The 7,070-nt window shown below is 38.6% G+C and overlaps 1 non-coding gene across 1 annotated transcript; it reads left to right on the forward strand.

Annotated features, from left to right (window-relative positions):
- The first annotated feature begins 1,445 nt into the window (after nt 1-1,445).
- On the forward strand, nt 1,446-1,517 carry trnaa-ggc. The gene has a single exon. It is a non-coding gene; the product is annotated as a tRNA-Ala (tRNA).
- Nucleotides 1,518-7,070: the final 5,553 nt, after the last annotated feature.

The raw sequence follows: 7,070 nt of genomic DNA on the forward strand, positions 1-7,070 counted from the left end.
ACCTGGGAGTTCGCCTACAAATACATAGTCACTGTAAATCCTGTGAAGCAGTTTGGGGTATCCTTCCAACATGAAATGCCCTATACCAAATGCAAGAATTATTGTTATTATTTATTACACCTTCAGTATCGCCCAACTCATCCAAATCAGGTTGCAACAATTTTCACCCTAGCAAAGATTAAAATTGCATTTATCCACTTTATCTGATCCACAGATTCTCGATCTCATGATGGATAGATTTCAAGGTTTTCACTCTCACTGTAAATCCTTTCACACCCTAACACCTCCATAACTCTGTGATCTTCTCCTGCCCCAGTCCTCTGCTCACCCATCCACTCAGCTAGCTCAGGATGCTACACATCCCCAACCCCTCCACCCCACCATTAGTGGCTGAGTCTTCAGTTTCTATGCCCCTAACTTGTAGAACTCTCTCCCCTCCCTCTACCACGCACTATCACCCCCTCTCTATCTGTCTTTAAATGCTGCCTTAAAACCTATGTATTCGACCACACCCACGGTCCTTTCTTCCTTTCTTTCTCCCTTGCTTGGTTTCTGACTCTGGCTTTGTAAAGCTCTCCAAGACAGAATTCTATATCAAGAGCACTAAATAAATGCAAGTTGTTGTTGCTGATGATGATCGCATTGGTTGCTCAATCATATATCAAGTCTCAGTACTGACCATTTCTTTCCTTCTCCAATAAACCAGTTTGAAACATTCAGTACATTTGCCACTGTATTCTTACTGCAGCTTCTGGATCTCTTTCTTTACTGCGAGCCATCAAAACTTTGAAAGACTATCCGAAACACTGACTGTCCAGTGCCTTGGGACGTACTCCAACGTGAAAGGCGCTATACAAATGTAATTTTGTTGTTGTTGTTATCTCTGTGCAAATACCACTCCCTCTCAGGAGTTCAGTACTGCTATCAAAAGACTGCTGAGATGGAACGCACTAGTTTAATTTGTCCACTACCTGTAGCCTTGATAAATATAGAGGAGGATCGTGCCCCTATCAAAATAAGTACTGCACTGTAGCCAAACTATCGGTGGCCGGACCTTAAGGTTTTTTGCCCTCACTTTCTGGAGCTCCCTCGGAACAGGCTCGACAGGCTGAATGGCCTACTCCTGTTCTTATGTTCCTATGTTCCATCCTGGAGTGCCTCTAACTCACTCGCTGCCTCACCTCGTTCAAGAGCTGTCTCAAGACTTACCTATTTTAGTTACTTACCTATTGACGATATTTTCACCCATCTTACCCCTCCTGACCCCAACTCAGCTCCCACCCCCAGTTTGAGTGCACAACCAATACTGTTACGTTCTTTTAGGTATCCTCTTGACGTGAAAGGTGCTTTATAAATGTAAGTTAGTTTTGTATTGAATTGTGTGTCTTAGCTAAAATAATTAACTGAAATTAAAATAACTGTAACTTATCTCTACATGTTAAAGGAGTCCTGTAGCTCAGTGGTTAGAGCACTTGCCTGGCAAGCGAGAGACCTGGGTTCGATTCCCAGCAGGGCAAAACCTTGGGCAAGTTTCCTTTCTCAACACGCCCAATAATAATCCCTCAAGAAAAAAAATAATAATAAATTGTTCACTTCAATCCGCGACTGTTTGTGGGACATTACTGTGGGCAATTGGCTGCCGCGTTTTGCCCACAAATATACAGTCAATTCACTTTACAGTATATTCTGTGAAGCGCTTTGAGATGTCGAGAAGACATGAAAAGCACTATATCAAATGCAAGGATTACTATTATTATTATAAATATGTGGGCGATGGCAGCAGCTAATTGGGCACAGCAGTGTCCCACAAACAGTTGTGGACCGAGTGACCAAACATACATACAGCCTTTTTGAATTCTTAAAGGATTATTACCTCTGGAAAAGTAATCCGCAAATTGACTAACAACCGGGTTCCTACTTATTGCTCGGTAAACAGTGGGATGTGGAGTAAGGGAACTTGCCTAAGGTTTCATCCTGCCCAAGAAACAAACCCAGGTCCTCTCGCTTGTGAGGTGAGTGCCTTAACCAATTCGCTACAGGACTAAAATAATAAATTCCAAGAAGAGCTTTGAGCCGTATTGATGACGTGACGTCACAAAATCAAATGCAAGTCTTATTATTGTTAATCCACAAAAATATAACCAAGGTTTGGATGAATGAGGATTCCTGGTAGCTTTTTGTTGTCTGCCTAAAGAGTTAACAATGGAATTCTCAACCATTATTGGATTTTGAGATGATTTTTAATGAAATCATACATTTGAAGAAATGGAATCAGCATGTGTCTCACATGCTGCAAGATAAAATAATTAAAAATGTATTATGCAAAAGCAGCGGGGAAAACGGTGGGGGTTCTCTCTTCTAAAGAACGGGCTGCATCAGTGGATTAAGGTTCAATGAAGTTCATTTCATAATAAAAAAAACTTTATTGAGTTCATTGCTTTTGGCTTTCAATCGAAGGTTCTGCTTCACTGTCATTAAAAATGCTTAAACAGCATTTGTTTTGCTCACTAACTATTAACAGCCAACGCTAAAGGTGCTATTGGGTGTGTCAATATATCTATGTTTTATATTACAAGTACCAGTATACACTTAAAAATTCTTACATATCAATAGAAAATTATAATAATTCTTGCATTTGATATCGAGCGTTTCACATTTGGGAGTCTGTCTCAAATTGCTCTGTAGGATTTACTATAATGTGTAGTAGTAGCTGTATTTTAGTAGGCGAATGCAGCAGCCATTGTGCACGGCAATGTCCTACAAACATCCATGAAGTATTTATGTTGGATTATGATGGATTATTTATGTTGTGGAGCAAACTGTATTTAAAAAAGTAACAGTACTTTGTGTCAGTGGTTAAGGAGGCAGTGGTCGGTGCAATATGTAATATGCTTCTGTAATGGTACATAATATCTAATGTGGCAATTGACATCCGTGCATTGTTCACAACTTCCATTGCAATTCTTGCAAGACAAACCCTAATGGGTAGGGTGGTCCTAGCTCGACAAGCAGCGGGAAAAACTTCTATTTTCAACCTTTAGCCTTTTTACAGTCCAATACTCGGTTTGATCAGAAACAGAAGTCTGATATGATTTTTCTCATAGATGTTCACTTTCCGCAGTAGTTAAAGATGCAGCAATTCAAATCTGCAACACCTTAACATTATCAGGATATTAGATGATAGCTTGGATCCACAGGATCACAATTTCTACATGTTAAAACAACAATGTGAATTTATATAGTGCACTTCACGTAGGATAACATGTTAGAACACTTCACAGGGATGGTGTCAGACCAGGAAATGGGAACAAAAGAAGGCAAAAAATCAGTAGTAATCTTAAATCCAACCTGGTTCAAGTAGTTTGTTTTACATTTAGAATAAAATTAGTAAACGGTTGTAGTAAAAAATAGCATTGGGTTTAAAGCACTTACAAAAATAACCACAGTAAGAAGAAAATGCTCAGGACAAAAATGCTTTGAATATTTGACCTTTGTTGTACCATCCTAAAGTAAACTCTTGTCTTTTCTACCATTTTTATTTCATTTAAGCATCTTGCCACAAGACCAAAGAATTAGAATTCCATTAAGTACGTATTTTTATTTTTTTCCCTGCAGTCTTAACAGCATCTTGTAACAGGATGTTTTGAAGTGTTCTGTCATACCAAATTGTACTTTTCTATATAAATGAAATTTAAATTTTGCACTAAATTAAATACAAATATATTATAAGCTTCTTACTGCATCCTAGAATGTATAGTGCCCTCTGGTAATTTTCTGTCTCAATGCCTCCTTCACTGCTCTAGTTATGCAGACAGAACAGTGGGTAGATTTTCCCCCTTTTGTGTCAATTTCTCAAGATAATAACAAACAGTAAGGATCAAATTATTTATTCTCTCCTTCAGCCAGACACAACGTATTGTTTGTGACAGCACCCATTGTTTCTCTACACTGAAGTACCAATAGAAATTTACACAAGGTGCAGCCACATACTTTAAAGAGCTTGAAGTTTTCTATTCAAGCAAAGAACCTGTGTGTTTCCACAATATAAGCATTAGAATTTAGCTCAAATATCCATAGCATCAACGTGCTGCTTTGATATTTAAATTATGTTGTACAAATGTTGGATCCTACTGAGAATTAGTTCCTGCTGGCCATTGAATCAGACCACTGCATGTTAATTAACTAAATACTTATGATGTATAATATTGCTAGAACACCAGTTAAAAAGAGCTTTTCCAAATATAACGCTGCTTTTGTCTAAAGAATTAAAAGTGCTCCAATCAACTTTGCCTTGACAGCAATGACAGAGAAGTTAGGTTTCAGTGTTTTCTTAAAAAGAGTGTAAGATCTAAACAGATCATGGGAATAAATTTACAATATGTAAACTAATAATGATCACTGCTGATAATTAGCACATTACAAATTGGAAAAGAATCCCCTAGTCGGCCGAGAGTGAGCACTACTCCTGTAATTTAACCTTGGTACTTCCTTCAAAATGTTATAAACCATGAGAGCAAACTCTGAGAAGTTTATAGTTATCTCATGTCCCATCAATTAAGTCAGAGATTCATACTCACCCATAATCATGTCAGTGGGGGACTGCATGACTCAGGTGGTAGGACTCTCACCTCTGAGTCAGAAGGCTGTGGGTTTGATTTGAGGATTTTAAGATCATTGCCTGGCCAGTGTTGTTTGTGCTTTGTGTGAATTATCTGCTGCATTTGCCTACAAATACACAATCATTGAACTTTACAGGGAAATTCCGTGAAGTGCCTTGAGCCATTTTAATCTGATACAGATTATCTCAAATGCAAGGATTATTGTAAAGCAATGTCTTAATTAAAGTCATCCTAATAACAACAGTGTTACTTCAGTCAGAGACGGGAGAAGTTGTACTTCAGTCAGAGATGGGAGAAGTTGTACTTCAGTCAGAGACGGGAGAAGTTGTAATAGGGGATAAGGACGTGGCAGAGTCCCTAAATGGATACTTTGCATCTGTCTTCACCCTAGAAGACACAACAAGTCTGCCAACAATAGCGATGCACCAAGTGGTTAAGGACAGGGAGCAATTTAGGGAAATTTTCATCAGTAGAGAATTGGTGCTCGGAAAACTGTTAGCACTAAAAAGTGACAAATCCCCCGGTCCAGATGGCTTGCATCCCAGGATTTTAAAAGAGGTAGCTTATGAGATAGTGGTGGCCTTGTGTCTGATCTTCCAAAATTCCTTGGATTCTGGAACAGTCCCCATGGATTAGAAGATCGCAAATATTTAAAAAATAATAATAATAATAATAATAATAATAAAAAAGGTGGAAAGGAAAAGATGGGGAACTATAGCCCAGTTAGTCTTACATCAGTGATAGGAAAAATTTTAGAACCATTGATTAAGGATGTGGTAGTGCGGTATTTAGGGGAGCACAATATAATTAGGCCAAGTCAACATGGCTTTACAAAAGGGAAGTCATGTTTGACAAATCTCATGGAGTTTTTTGAGGATATTTCGAGTAAACTAGATAAGGGTGAATCAGTGGATGTGGTCTATTTGGACTTCCAGAAGGCATTCGATAAGGTGCCGCATAAAAGGTTAGTCCAAAAGATAAGGGCCCATGGAATTGGGGGAGCATATTAACGTGGATTGGGGAATGGTTAAGGGGTAGGAAACAAAGAGTAGGGATAAACGGCTCCTTTTCAGATTGGCGGAATGTGACTAGTGGAGTGCCACAAGGATCAGTCCTTGGGCCTCAGTTATTTACCATCTACATCAACAATCTAGATGAGGACCTCGAAGTTAATATATCTAAATTCGCGGATGACACAAAACTAGGAAGAAGTGTCAACACAGAGGACGACATTAAAAAAATGCAGCGAGACATAGATAGGTGATTGGGCAGGTAAGTGGCAGATGAAGTATAATGTAGGGAAGTGCGAAGTCATCCACCTACGTAGCAAAAACAGTAGAACGGGTTATTTTTTAGAAGGGGAGAGATTGGAATGTGTTAGCGTCCAGAGGGACTTGGGTGTCCTTGTACACCAATCATAGAAAGTTAGTTTGCAGGTGCAGCAAACAATTAGGAAGACAAATGGTATGTTAGCATTCATTATGAAAGGATTAGAGTATAAGAGTAGGGAAGTCTTGCTGCAACTGTATAGGGCCCTGGAGAGACCACACCTGGAATACTGTGCACAGTTTTGGTCTCCTTATTTATTTAAGGAAGGATGTACTTGCCTTGGAGGGGGTGCGGCGTAAATTTACTAGGTTACTACCAGGGATGAAGGCGATGAGTTACAAGGATAGGCTGACCAATTTGGGCCTATATTCTCTGGAATATAGAAGAATTAGAGGGGATCTTATAGAAACCTGTAAGCAATGGGATATGGGGATAAAGCAGGGTTAGGTTATTAGCTGGAGTTAGATTAGAAGATCAGCCATGATTGAATGGTGGGACAGGCTCGAAGGGCCGAATGGCCTACTCCTGCTCCTACATGTTATGTTATGTTATTTATTATGATGTAAATTGTTATAAGTTTGTCAAACATTGAGGGGTCATAATAGCACAATCGTATCACAAGAACAATCTACAGCTAGTGATTCATCATCCAATGTCACTGCTAAATATTCCTTAAATACCACACTAAGTAAGGATTTTCTACAAAATATTTACACTCTTTATTTGGAATTAGACCAGCATTCACACAGTCCACCTTTCTAGTCAGTTTCCTGAGTCTTTTTTCTAACCAGGCCATCAGTGTAGGAGCGCTCAACAAGGACCAGTGCCTGGGACCAGTTTGTTCACTACTCAGGTAGGTAAATAGATCAAACACCAAATTGAATTATAATGAACACATTTGCAGTATTCCTTAAAGCATTTGTTATCTTAATTAACACAAAGTATACTTTCAAGAGTCTTGCAAATTTGCCTTATAGTGTATTACTTTGAAATGAGAAATGTGGAAAGTGAAAAATGAGTAAAAAGGAATTAAAATAAATCATTTTCAGGATCCATAAAATTAATCCTTACATTTTTATCACATGGAAAATAATAATCCTAATAATAATAATCCTTGCATTT

The sequence above is a fragment of the Callorhinchus milii genome, unplaced genomic scaffold (assembly GCF_018977255.1).
Source record: "Callorhinchus milii isolate IMCB2004 unplaced genomic scaffold, IMCB_Cmil_1.0 Scaffold3, whole genome shotgun sequence".
NCBI classification, from domain to species: Eukaryota; Metazoa; Chordata; class Chondrichthyes; order Chimaeriformes; family Callorhinchidae; genus Callorhinchus; species Callorhinchus milii.